Below are 14,941 nucleotides of genomic sequence, written 5' to 3'. Positions count from 1 at the left end.
ATCCACATAATATTTAAGGATGGAATTCTAAGTCTTCAGCAGGCAGTGGTGGCTTTTCTAATAAATTATTACCAGAAGAGTGCCTTGAAAAAAAATAAAGAATGCCTGATAGTCTCCGTCTTGGCATTTCCCTCCCACTGGAAAGAACACAATAACAAAAAGTCAAGGAAATAATGAGGCAGAGAAAGGATGGGGAAGTGGGGAACAAGGAGACTTGTCTGAGTGCACTGAGGCTTCACCCACCCGTTACTGACTGACAGTGGAGAATCTGCATGGCTGAGCTCCTGCCCTTCCTCCCAACAGGTTTTCCATCAGCCACTTTGTCTTTCCCAACTGTGCCGCTTGGGAGAAGCAGTGGCCCCATCTCACTAGATCAATACAGTCTCTTTTTTTTTTTTCTTTTTCCAGATCTCATCAGAAAATCTCTTCTCTCTTGCCATTTTTTCTTTCTCTGACATTTACTGTTAAACACTAGCAATCACGTGAGAACTGGGTTCTCACAAAAAACAAGCCAGGAAGGACTAGGCAATTTCTCCTGCCTTCTCTGCCATTTATCCTCAAGCCTGATCCAGCTACATCTATAAATTATGTTATTGCTTATAGACACACTCTTAAGTGAGGTAAAACTCAGAGGAAAGAAAAAGATGAATTTCTATTTATGAACCAACCAGCAATGGAGTGTTCATATCTATAAACCTCAGATTAGATTCTTCTAGAAGCAATGTGAACTTAAACTAAAGGCAGTGTGCCTTCTCTGCTTATTTCATTCCTATAATTTCAGTTCTTTCTTGTCATTTTTTTTCTGCATTTGCTCTTTCACTTCACCTCCATAGCCTCCATTATATTCACCACAGGGCCCCTGAGGTCAGCTGATACAAATGCCAGAACAATGCAGAGGAGCAAGGAGAGGCAGTAGAAAAACTGCTTGCAAGTCACAAGACCTGAGCTCTAGTCCTGGCTCCATCAACTTGCTGTGGTGGAGTCACCTGATCTCTTTAGGTATAATATTCTCATATTCAAATGACGGGATGCCACAGGATAGCTGCTGAGGTGGCTTAGTAGTGCAAGGAATGGTTTACTGGCGTTTTCTAGAATCTGAGGGTGAGGGATAGGGGTGGAGGTACACAGAAACAGCTGAAGATCTTGTGTGGCGAAGGGCAGAAGAAAGGTATAAAGGCCACAAGCTGGGCTGTACCTTAGTGTCCACAGCCTCTGGCTGGAGGGGGACTAGGCTGCTCACGAGAGCGGGAAGAGTCAGATTCCTCCTCCTGCAGCTTTAGGTTACTGCTCATACCGCCCCTCTTCCCGGGATGCGAGAGTGAAAGAGGAATCAACATCCCCTGGAACTAAAAGACTTAAGCAGAATATATTATTGTGTGGATGTTCATGAGATGTGGTTAAGTGCTGATGGGGGAGATGGGGCCTCTACTAGACTGTAGAAATTCTAGGGTTTAGAAACTTAGCCTCGTAGGTCTAGACACTTGATTCTCTCAGTCAGCTCAGGAAGAACTGATTCCTGCTAACTAAATGGCCCGGGGAAAGAGGAGAAACCAGAAGGCCAATTTACAATGAAAATAGTAACTGTTAAGAGAACTAAACTGATGACAGCTGGCCATTATACTTCTCAGTAGGAAAATCTACTAAGGAAACTCAGTTCACCACAGAAGATTGCTCAGTGAAAAGAGAATCAGATCAGAAGACACTGGATGCTCTCAAACTGTGATCATTTACTGAATTACCCTTTGCGGCCACAGAAATGTGTCCTGAGAAGTGGCTCAAAACCTGTTCTATGTAGATAAACACGAATGCTTTATGTTAACCATTCCTTTCTCTGCCAATGTTTGTTAACCATGCCTTTTTCACACCAATACCACACCTGTTATAACTGATAACTACCCTCTTTTTCTCTTTCCCAGTTCCATTTTCTCAGGGCAGAGTGCCTATTGCCAATTCTTTTTTTAAAATTGGAGTATAGTTGCTTTACAATGTTGTGTTAGTTTCTACTGTACAGCAAAGTGAATCAGCTACACATATACATATATCCCCTCTTTTTTGGATTTCCTTCCCATTTAGATCACCACAGAGCACTGAGTAGAGTTCCCTGTGCTATATATTAGTGCTAATTCTTGATGCTCCAAGTGCCTATCCTTTTCCCCATGAAGATAGACTCTTTCCTCTAAATAAACCATTAACTAAATAATATCCAAGAATGTCAGTGAGAGCTCTTGGCTTTTTTTTTTTTTTTTAGTAGAAAGCTCATTAAAGTGGTACTAAGTGGTTGTAGAACAGGGACTTCTGGAAGCCACTGTCAGGAATCCCTCATTACAAATACCATCTCTTGACAGAACAGTTACAGAATATGTTCCATCTCACATGGAGAGGGCTCTGATGCCATCTGTACTACAGGAGCTAAGTTATTCAAACCACTGGGATGTTACCAGCCAGCAAAGAGCCTGGCTGGGGTGCCCTTTCACAGTTCAAGATCCTCAGATAAGCCCCCAGGGTGTGAATCAGAGCAGTGGAGGAAACAAACATTAAACTGGCTGGTGAGCTGTACAGCCAAGAGCACTTGGGACAAGTAGGATGACAGCAGATTACAAGCCAAGTGCTTGACAGCTGGTCCTGAGAGTTGGCTCATTCAGATTTGCTTCCACGTCTCTGAACCACAAAGCCATAATTAAATCACAGCAAGGAAAACAATCCCTCACCCCCTCTGCCCCAGATCTCAACTTCCCCATGCAGACCAGTTGTTGGTACTGGAATTTGGGCCTCCTTTATTTCATGATGCTAATTGATTGATGGTTGGGGTTCTAATCTGAAAGATGTCTCTATGGAGCATGAAGTCACCCTGGAGAAGCCTACGTTTCCAAGGCCTATCTATTCCTTTGGTACAAATCTGGTCCAGCTGCCTGAACAATAGATGGACATGAGATTGGGTGATTTCTACTAGATTGTGGTGGGAAGGAATTTGCAGAAGCGTGCTGAATTGGCACTCAAAAATGTGTTAACCATCTGGCTTTTTGAAAAGTCCAGGCAGAATCTGAATTGTGCCAGGACCCCCAATTTACTCTCTGGCACAGTCCATGACTGGGCAATTCAGCCTCAGACAGAAACTCATACTGAGTTTGTGTGACTAAAATGTCAGAAGCTATATTACATAAAAGTATTCACAACAGTAGTTGAACAGAGGAAAGGAGAGTTCTGGAGGGATAAGAGCCCAAACATCCACTTGGAATCAGAATCTTAGAACTGGAAGAGACCTCAGACGAAAGGTAAAATGCAGAGAATTTGAATAACTTGCTCAGGGTCACAAAGCTAACTAGTAGCACAGCTGGGTCTAGAATCAGGGTCTTCTGACTTCCAGCCAATGCTCTTTTCCCTATACACACTGGATCCACTCGATCCCTTATATGGACAACGGATCCTCCCATGAATCTGTCACTCTGTTGTTTTTTTTGTTTTTTTGTTTTTTTTTTGGCCGAACCTCATGGCTTGCATGATCTTAGTTCCCCGACACCCTCGGCAGTGAAAGCGCGGAGTCTTAATCACTGGACTGCCAGGGAATTCCCATGAATCTGTCACTCTAAACAAGAGAAAGAGCTCAGATGAAAGAAAAGCCAAGTTGGGGATTACTCCTTGCTAGTGGGCAGGGACGAATAACTGAGTAACAACTAGGGGTTGTGAAGAGCCAGCATTATAGTTTGACCACAGATCTGATTGCCCTATACATTAGCATTCCCTTGGAATGCATACTGACAATTTTAAGAACTTAAAGAAGTTTATGAAAATGCAACCCAGTGAAAAGCATATAAAACAAAGGTGGCCCTGGGAGCTTCTATATCTCTGATGCATAGATAGATCTACGGACAGTGTGACCCAGTTAGGAACTGCCTGTCTCTTCCTAATGCAAAGATGTTTGGAAAGGTGATATGCTACGTTGGGTTGGCAGTCTCTAGCTGTGCAGCCATGTGATTATTCCTGTCTTCCTGGACTGCAGTGGAGAAAATCAAAAGCTGGCTGGTGACTGCCAAGGTTAAGTAAGGGAAGACATTTCTGCTTCAGCTTTGGAAGGGCTTATGATGCAGAGGTCCTAGTTTCTTAAATCCATACCTAGATGGCTTCGGGGAAGGCGGGGACGGGGGAAGGATTTTCCTTTAAAAAGCACCTGTCCTTTCTTGGAAGTATCTTCTTCCAAGATACTTTGGCTAATACAACATACACATTTCAGCCCGACTGAGGGGGTGTGGGTGGGGAGGAAAGGACAATATTTAGGATGACAAGCAATTTAAGGAGCCAAGAGCAATGCAGTATACTAATAATGAAAAATATAACAATTCTGTGTTCCGCACGGTGCTTCTGAGCTGCAGGCAGGTTGACCCCCTCTGTGTGCTCAGGCAGTCCACCGTCAGAGGTGATGCTGGTGATCCTGGCTCTTAAATACTGGTATACGCCACAGAGAAAACCTGTGGTCAGGTTTTCTGAATCTCAGAGCATCATCCCAGATGACTGCTTCAATGGGCTTACATGATTAATCTAGTAAAACTGATTTACAGTAAGGTTTATTGCCATTGTCCAGTATTGTATCTGGCGTCATTAACGCTTAACACATTTTGTCCACAAAGGGCAAGCATTTCTATCAGTACCATTAGGCAGTGGTTTCAGGTGCCAATCACAGTTCAGTGGGGGAAACTATACAAACCATTAAGATGTAGAAGTACATAGGAGAACTATCAGACATTAACGGACACATATGGGTCACAGTGGAATAGACTGTACTTCGTTGGAGGTACATTTTGGATCCTAATTCTAAAGGATTAAAGAGACATACTGCTCCAGAGTTGGCAGGTACAATAGTAGGTGATGGGGGGTGGGGTCTGAGTAAAGTACTGAAAGCAGGAAAGGATGCTAATGCCTGATTAGAGAGCTAGAACAGAGGTGCAGGTGGGGATGAGATTTTGCAGGGGGCCAGTCAAGTCTCCTTGCAGGGAAACCTTTATAACACAGCCAGGTCTTATTCGGAGACCAATTTACCATATTAACTTGCTTTTCCCTCTTTGACTCTTTAAATTTTCATTATTTTTTATTTTAAAAAGTTATTTTTCATTAGATAATACATTCAGCTGTTTCAAATTCAAATGGTACAAAAGGGCTGAAATCTCCCTCCCAAACTTATACCCCCGCCCCCTAGTTGTCCAGAGGCAACCAATATCTCCAGTTTCCCCAGAAATATTTTATAGATATAAAATCAAATATTTATTCTTCACTTTTTCCCACAAAATGGTGGTATATTAAATGGTTTTGCTTGACTCATTTAACAATATATCTAAGAAATAATTCCATTCCAATACATAAACAGTTCTTTTTTAACAGCTGCACAGTATTCCACCAAGAGGATGTATCATTATTTAGATAACCACTTCCTCATATTACTCTAACCTCAATCTTGAGGAGGAAGTGCCTTTTATCCCCCCTTTACAAAATTACTTCTTTGGTGGGCTATGGGTGGGCTGTGGGTTCTCAGCTTCAACACAGTCTGAATCTCTGATGGCTAAAGTTGAAAGCAACTGAGATATTTAAGTTCAGTTTGCTGAAATTATGCCAAAAGGCTAAATACTCTTCACCTTAGCAAGTGTCTTATAAAACCTTCAGAGGCTTCTAAGGGTAGTAACCCCTTAAGCCCCCCAAAAGCAGCACATGCGTTAAAAAGTAATCCCTATACTCCCCCAGTTGGTATAATTCCTTTCTGATCCTTTTCATGGTAGGATGTAATGTTGGCTGATGTTCTCACTTATCTATTTAAGAGGATGTTTTGGCAGTTTATCCTACCCTCACTCTCCTCTCTCCCCCAGTGGTAATCATGAATCCCTAAAGCAGCTCCCTTCCTCCTTGGGGTACTTATATATAATTTTACTAAATCACAACATATTCAAAGCAACATAGTTAAGCCAGAATCAATCTTTAGAATTGCTAAGTAACTTTAAATTAGGGGAAAAAAATTAGGTCTCTGCAGAGAAAGTGCCTCATGAAGCAAATATTTCTTTCAGAATTTGAGCTTCCCTGCCTACATCATGAATAATTGTGTTTAAAAAATTGATGACTTTGTCTTAAATGAATGAAATCCTGGCCAACACTCTTCTTCACACATAAATGTTTTTACAAAATGCAATAACAAACCGAAGCATAGGGGCTTGCCTCCACAAACTTTAAAAGAATTTATAAAATAGGAGCTTTTTTCCCATAACCTCTTCCCCACACGTCTTTATGACATTCCCATTTCCTGCCTTCGTTCTATGGCTGTCTGGAGATGCTCTCCCATACATTTTTGCTGTGAACTTTTCCCTATTTCTGCCTTCCCATAAAAGCACTGAGTCCCCAGTAGAATTCTCTAGGTCCTTCTCATGGCAGTGGATCCCGTGTACTAAAGAGAACAGTGGTATGGAAGTGAGTGAACCTGAATCTCTGGTCTCAGTTTTGCATCGCACTAGCTGTGATCCGAGCAAGTCATTTTCCTTCAAGTGTAAACAAAGAGGTTAAAAGAATAAAGCAAGGGTTTAAGTAAAATGATTTCTAAGCTCTTTTCTAGCCCTAAAATTTTATGACTGCCATTCTTAACGTCTTTTTAGATAACATGGCTTAGATCAGTTAAAATGTCCATATCTTCAGAAGTCCTCAAAGAATAGAATGGTGGTAATTTCTGGTATGGTGGGTAGAATTCTGAGATGGTTCTCAACATCCCCACACCCTGTAAAATCTCCTCTCTTTGAATGTGGGCAGGACCTGTGAATAGGATGTGATACCACTCTTGTGATTAGGTTACTTTATATGGAAAAGGTAATGGGATAGTCACTCCCATGATTACAGTTATATAAGAACCCATCTCAGCACACTGGGGAAAGAGATTCTCCTGCTGGCTTTGAAGAAGTGAGCTGCCATATTGTAAGAGGGCCTGTGAGAGGGCCGCATGGCAAGGAACTGCAGCAGTCTGCTGCGAGTGACAGCCAGCAAGAAAAAGGGACCTCATTCCTACAACCAAAAGGAAATGAATTCTGCCAAGAACCCAGGTGAGCTTGGAAGAGGACTATGAACTCCAGATGAGAAAGCAGTCCTACTGATGTCTTGATTTCTGCCTTGTTAAGACTCTGAGCAGAGAACCCAGTTATGCTATGCTCAGACCCTGACTTATAGAAACTAGGGGATAAATAGGTGGTATTTTAAGCTGCAAATTTGTAGTAATTTGTTATAAGCAAGAAAGTTAAGTAGGGAAGGTATTTATGGTTGAGAATGTCCTTTTGACGTTCCTCAAATCATACTTTATATACAGCTACACTCATTCTAGGTATATTTTATGGAACTGTCACTTTTCTGCAACTACTATACCAAGCTCCATAAACTAGCTCTTATAGAGGCACTAGCCAAGATCTAATTAATTTTTAAATTTCTTAGCAAGAAAACAAATTAAAACTGCCACGCTTCTCTTGGGAATTCAACAGCCTTGCTCTGATTTCAAATGTATCTGATAATTATAAGTTAGTTCATTTTCACACAGATTTGGATATTTAGGCTATAACATGTCCCTTAAAACATTACAACATTCAGTAAAAAGCTGATTATTTATAGAATTTCAAATCTGGAAGAACGCTTGGAGATAATTAGTATAACTCTAACTTGAGGTCAGAGAAATTGTGACTTGCCCATGTGTCAAGGAAATTAATGACATGGGAAGGTGTCATACTCCTATCATTCTCTCCCTCACCCTAGGTTTTTATTAGAGCTTTAGCATCCTTTTCAGTATCTGACCATGTTTAGAATTAATTCACTCATTTATTCAACATTAATTAAATATCTACTGCATAAATATACATAATTCTTCTAGGCTCAGAGTAGGACACAAAGATGTGGAAAACATTGTTCTCGTCCTCAAGAGTTTAGAGTCCAGTAGAAAATTCCCCCTTGAATGCTGTGGATACTAGAGATATTAATACTGCTTAGATATTCCTAGGAACAGGGAAGTTAAATAATGATAATGCCTTCTGAAAGCAATGATCCCAAGAATTTTTGGATGAATGATGAAACTTAGGAGAAACTAAAAGCTCCAATTTTCCTATTTAAAAAATACAAAAAAAAACCCACTTATAACTTCTAAACTAATACGAATCTCAAAAAGTACTGAAAAAAGCAGTAGATACTACTTTCTAAGAGAACAAAATTAAGCCTCATCAGGTTCTAGGATTATTATTTTTTTAATAACTTTTTGGGACTCCTCTGGTGGCGCAGTACTTAAGACTCTGCCTGCCAATGCAGGGGACATGGGTTCGATCCCTGGTCTGGGAGGATCCCACATGCTGCAGAGCAACTAAGCCCGTGTGCCACAACTACTGAGCCTGTGCACTAGAGCCCGCAAGCCACAACTACTGAGCCTGTGTGCCACACTACTGAAGCCCGTGTGCCTAGAGCCCATGCTCTGCAAGAAGAGAAGCCACTGCAATGAGAAGCCCGCGCACCACAAAGAAGAGTAGCCCCCGCTTGCCGCAACTAAAGCCCGCACGCAGCAATGAAGACCCAAAGCAGCCAAAATAATAATAAAAAAAAATTAATTAACTAAAAAAATAAGATAAACAGGCAGAGGAAAGTCAGTACCTTGGGGCTGAAAACAGAGCAGGCGGCTGTGTATAGTCATAATTTCAATCTAATATAGTAATTTAGGGTTATCTCATTTAATTTTCACAATAGCCCTGAGGCAAGTAGCCTTTATCACCGTTCTACAGATCAGGAAACTGAGGTTTTGAGAGTTTCAGTGATTTGTTCAAAGTCCAAAGCTAGTGAGTAACAGGGACTCAAAATCAGGTTTGAGTTTAAACCCAAAATTTATGCTTACAAATGTCTTGCATATATTTAGCTCTCAATAAATGCTAGATGTTGGAATCGTCTCTAAAAGTATAACAAGGTATTGCTACACCAGTGAGTAGAGGTGATGAGGAACAGCTGGATCGTTAAAAGCTGAGAAGTCCATCCACATCTGTATATCCTATAATTTGATGTTCAGAAACTGACAGCTTAGTATATACATATGTCTTTTCTGTTCTGTGGTATCCTTTAAAGGGATACTAACTTTCCTTGCTACATGACCTTATTTAAGTAACTTTAGGCTTTTGTGTATTGGTTTCTTCACCAAAAAGTAATATAGGGCTTCCCTGGTGGCGCAGTGGTTGAGAGTCCGCCTGCCGATGCAGGGGACACAGGTTCGTGCCCCGGTCCGGGAAGATCCCACATGCTGCGGAGTGGCTGGGCCCGTGAGCCATGGCCGCTGAGCCTGCGCGTCCGGAGCCTGTGCTCCGCAACAGGAGAGGCCACAACAGTGAGAGGCCCGCGTACCGCAAAAAAAAAAAAAAAAAAAAAAAGTAATATGGTCAGAAAAGTGAAGAACACAGATGTGTCTACTAAGATGTTCCTGTGTGGGATAAGAAGCTAGATTAGACAACTCCAAGAGTCTGTGTCACTGTAGGGTATGCATTACAGATGTCAGAGCATGTCTGAGTGGGAGAACCTGGTTCTGAACAGAAGAGACAATTGTAGGGCGAAAATGTCATATTTCATCTTCAAGAGAAGGACACTAACTCCAAAACATCATAGTTTACCAAAAGGACTTTATTCTCACCCAAGAATGGTCAACTCTTAGCCAAAGGGAACTGGGAGGAAATAGACTAGAACCTGTCTTCCCTAAGCTATTGAGAACCACAGTTCAAAATGGTGAACCTGCATTGTCTCCTCCTGGATTGCGTTTCAGCAATGATTTTCAAATTCCAGCAGCATTTTGGGATATACTGAAAGACAACATGATGGTGTGGAAAGAACACAGACTGGGATCAGAGAGACCTGAGCTTGAATTCTAGCTCTACTTAGCAGGGTAACCAAGAGTAAGCTGTTTCATTTTATATTTCCTTATTCATAAAATGGGGGATACTACTACCTAACTTTCAGTAAAAATACTTGGGATTGCAGAGAGTATCCTGTAGGGGATATGCCACAGGTTTTACTATTTATTTTCTTGGCTTGTCAGGTAATAAGGTAAACTGTATGTATAGGACAACTATGAAGAATCAAGGACAACCATGTCATAAATTATGATTTTCAGTTTAAGTGGGCTTGTGCTGGGGCATGAGTACTAAAGGCCATGGCCTATATCTGTGTGATTATTTCCTGTATTATAGTTCAAAGTACACGGGGGACACAACTGAACCTACAAGTTTCCCAAATCTCTAATATCCTAAGGTGCTTATAATGGGGCTTTACCATACATAGAAACCTTTTGTTCTCTTGGCAGAAATAAGAATACTCTAAGTCATACAGGCCATAGCTCATTCTAGAGCTCCAACACAAATAATTTCTAACTTTTCCATCATAGGATGCCATGGGGAAGAAGCCATGTTCAATTTTCCATTACCTTCTTCAGCAGACTAGGTAAATCATTCAGACAGCCCTTGAGAGGTTATATATCTAATTTTATGCCCAGTATGTATATGAATAAGCAATAGAACCAATTCCTCTTAAGTGCTAAACAAAAGAGATGACCTATAGTAGAAAGGTACTATAGTTCATGCAGAAAGGTTCTTTCTCCAAATGGTCAAAATTCAACAAAGACATGTCATTCTTGCCTGAGAGTTGTCATTCTCACATGAACCACGTAGAACTAAAGAAACAGCCACAATGAAATTTGGCATTTTCACTCTGAGGGATTACATCACGCTGGAATGTAAATCTGCAGTTGCCACCTGCCTGGGTTCTCCAACTGTTCTGAGGAACATTAGCTCTATAAGTTGTTAAAGATATTCTGAGGCAAGTCAAGTTTGGGAACTATATCACTCTCTTGGAGATTAATAATGCACATTAGCATATTAAAAAGTTGGCAGGAGTAGTGCTGCAGGAAGAAATTCTGTATAACCTGGCATTTTCCAAACTTATTTGAACCATGGAACACTTTTTTTGGGTTTTGTTTTAAACCCACAAAACCATTAACATATTGCAGTATATAATGTCCTTCACGATGCCGTTTCAGAAATTCTGTACTAAATTATGTCTAAAGACAGGTTTGCAAGCTCTAAAGTAGCCAAGGAAGAGAGAGTGCCAGGGCCTCTAAAAGGTGCCAATTTCTGAAGGTCCTAACCTTTTGGGAAAAAATGAAGACAGCTGAGACAGAGCAGCAGGCAGACAAAAGTACTCCTGTGCCAACCCCTGCCTCACTCTTTCCCCACCCCTCATAGGGGTCAGAGGCCCTCATTAGCACCTATCACAACAACGTGAACAGCTTGTATCCTTTTCTTTCTCCCCTAATAGACTATGAGCTTCTTGAGAGTAGAACCCTGTGCCCAGCATAGTGCCTATGCTGCTAGCTGAATGAATGGATGAACCACACTAAATCTGGTTATATCATCAACCTCATAATGGAAGCAGCAGGCATTTATTAAACATTCACTGCATGATAGGCACAAGGTTAAGTGCTTTGTGTAGATTTATCCTCAGAACAATCCTATGAGGTGGATATTATTATCCTCATTCTAAAAACATAGAAACCAAATTCAGAAATTGCCCAAAGCTACTCAGCTAGTCAATGATGGAGCCAAGATTCAAATCCAGTATTCTTAACTATTACACTTTTCTTCCTCTCTTCTAAGATTCATCTCAGCAGTGAAATTCCATGATTCAGTGGAAAGAGAATTGGTATAGAACTCAAACGAATGGAAAAATCACTAGTATGACTATTAGGATCAGGAATGTTTAAAAGCAAAGGGGAGAGTGCAAGGAGAGCCTGCAAAAGACAGGCACATCTGGCAGAGCAAAGGAAGTGAAGACAGGCACATCTGGCAGAGGGAAGGAACTTGGAACGGTAGCCAAGCACAGGCTAGTCTTTGCATGCACCCTGCAGTACATCACTTAACATTGCTGATATCATGACCCCCTTAAGCTCGGATGAAGGTGAAATGTATGTTAAGTCTAAAAGATAGGGGTTATAGTACACAGTGAATTCATGACATGAATTTGTTCTCTGGGTCTACTGTCAAAGGTGAGGGGTTATTGGCTTGAGATCCTATGTCTTTTTCACATCTATCAAGATGTTCATTCACTCATTCATTTATTGAGCAAATATTTATAGGGTGTCTACTCTATCCCAGATATTGTCCTAGGCACAGGGAATATATCCAGGAACAAGACAGATAAGCATTCTAGTAAACAGAGACAGATAATAAATGCACACATAAATACACAAGAAAATATCAGGTAGTGATAAAGCCTATGATACAGGCTGATGGAGTTACCAGGAAAGTGATTTATATGAGACCTGAGTTACAAGGAGCCAAATACACAGAGATCCTGGGAAAGAGCACTTGAGGTGAAGGAACAGCCCGAACAAAGGCTTTTGGGTGGGAATGAACTTGATATATCTAGAATATAAAAGAACATGTGGAATGGAGTGAACTGGTAAGAAAGTGATATTTGATGTACTCAAAGAGTATATAAGAGCCATGCCATATGGAGCCCTGTAAGCCTAGGTAAAGAGATCAGGACTAGAGTAGGCTAGGTGGAGAAACAGAGTCAGATTCAGGATGTTCTGGAAGCAGGGACACGGATTTATTGAAGAAACAAATATGGGGATGAACGAGTACAGAATCAAGGATAATGCTTACTTTTGTTTGTTCGAGCTCCTGGACAGATGAGGCATAATTCAGTTAATAAGTATTTATTGAGGGCCTACTATCTATGTACAAAATATCACAGTTAGTAGTCTCTGCTCTACCTGATAAGTCATAGTTGTGAAAATTCAAGCCCATGTCTATAATTTATGGATAAGAATTGATGACAGTAGTGAAGGCAGAAGATTTTAGGTTAATGCCTCTTTTTAAAAAAACTATAAAAGCTACAGACAATATAGTTAGTTTTTTTATAATTTATATTGAGTAGTCAGGGAAGGCCTCTTTGAAGAAATAGAAGTTAGCCATGCAAAGAGTATAATTAGGTTTAAAAAAATGAGTTTTTTTTATTTTTTGCGGTACACGGGCCTCTCACCGCTGTGGCCTCTCCCGCTGCAGAGCACAGGCTCCGGACGCGCAGGCTCAGCGGCCAAGGCTCACGGGCTCAGCCGCTCCGCGGCATGTGGGATCTTCCCGGACCGGGGCACGAACCCGTGTCCCCTGCATCGGCAGGTGGACTCTCAACCACTGCGCCACCGGGGAAGCCCAAAAATGAGTTTTTAAACAGACAATACAAATATTCTCACGGTAAATTAAACTCATATACTTTTTTGTTTCTATTTTTGCCTTACTTTGTGGACTATGTATGAGTGATATTTAGGTCTTGGTTGCTACAGTGCATTGAATGGTGGCTACCCCAAGAGATATGTCCTACATCTTAGCCTCTAGAACTTGTGAATATGACTTTGTTTGGAAGAAGGGGATTTGCAGATGTAATTAAGGATCTTGAGATGATACCAGGTGGGCCCTAAATCCAATGACAAGTGTCCTTACAAGAGATATAAAAAGGATGGACACACTGATATACAGAAGAGAGAAGGAGGGGGAAGACCACGTGAAGACAGAAGTAGTGATTGGTAATATGCAGCCACAAGCCAAGGAGTGACTAAGCCACCAGAAGCTGGAAGAGGCAAGGGAAGATTCTTCCCTAGAGCCTTCAGAGGGAGTGTGGCCCTGCAAACATCTTGATTTCAGATTTGTGGGCTTCAGAACTGTGAAATAACTTTCTGTTGTTTTATATCACCATGTTTGTGGTAATTTGTTACAGCAGCCCTGGGAAATGAATACACTTGGCTTCTTCCTCTTACTTAGTATGAATCTAGGGCAGTTTCCCCTAGATATCTATCTTTTACACTCAGGGACTCCAAAGTTACACAGATAAAACAATCTAAGAAGTCAAAATAAATGCCAAATATCATCTATCTCAAAACCAAACATATTTTTGGATATCAGATAAGACTGTATAATTTGTACCACTGCCTCTGTTAACAAGGATAATGAGGCATGAACTCTATGGAGAGACTAAACATCCCAGGAAATGGTTTGAAGTCATTTGAAAGAAACACTTTATCTTTTTTTTCTTTAACCACTAGGTTGCACTTTCCTTTGCTACCATTACCCTGAATCATTCTATTTTGTACATCCTATAATTTTAACACAGACAGTGATTCATCCTATATAATTGTTCTTTAAAGTGAATCTATTGTCTTTAGTTGGACTTTTCAAAAAAAGGTATGCAAATATAAATAGGAGCTTATTAATTTTATTTTAATAATGAGTGATGACTTCAAATCTTACATCTTTGGATTTGCAGATGCTGTCAAATCTGTTTTGTGAGACAAAGCAATACAACCAAAGCTATTCTGGAGAAATGACCCTGTGGTATTACACATACACATACATAACCTCCATGATTTCATTAATTTTTTCCAAAGGCTTCTACAAAGGTCAGAGGAGGTATTATTTTAAACAAACAAAAATAAATATGTAAACAAGCAAGGAGACAAATGCTGTTTTAAAAAGTTATGTGGATCAAGAAAATGAAATAAAAGGCATCCAGGATGGAAAGGAAGAAGTAAAATGATCTCTGTTTGCACATAGCATGATCTTATATTAGAAAATCTTAAGAAATCCATCAGAAAGTGTTGAATAAGCAAGACTGTGCTTATAAAACCTGAGTCGGTGCTTTGGAGAGATTTAAAAATCACAAATCACAGTACCCAATGGTGAAATAAAAACATTGTCAGATAAACCAAAAACTAAGAGAATTAACTGCCAGCAGATTCATACCATAAATGATAAAGGAAGTTCTTCAAACTGATGTAAGTGATACCAGATAAAATTTTAGATATTCAGAAATAAATGAAAAACACTCAAACTGGTAAGTATGAATAAATGGTAAATGTGGCTAAGTATAA

The 14,941-nt window shown here is 40.4% G+C and overlaps 1 protein-coding gene across 3 annotated transcripts in view; it reads right to left on the bottom strand.

The window, feature by feature from the left end:
* Positions 1-14,941, bottom strand: part of MICU1 (mitochondrial calcium uptake 1) — a 193,504-nt gene that overhangs the window by 7,388 nt on the left and 171,175 nt on the right. The window lies entirely within an intron of this gene.

This window comes from Pseudorca crassidens, chromosome 16, assembly GCF_039906515.1.
Source record: "Pseudorca crassidens isolate mPseCra1 chromosome 16, mPseCra1.hap1, whole genome shotgun sequence".
Lineage (NCBI taxonomy): Eukaryota > Metazoa > Chordata > Mammalia > Artiodactyla > Delphinidae > Pseudorca > Pseudorca crassidens.
This window is presented reverse-complemented; position numbering and strand designations above follow the sequence as displayed.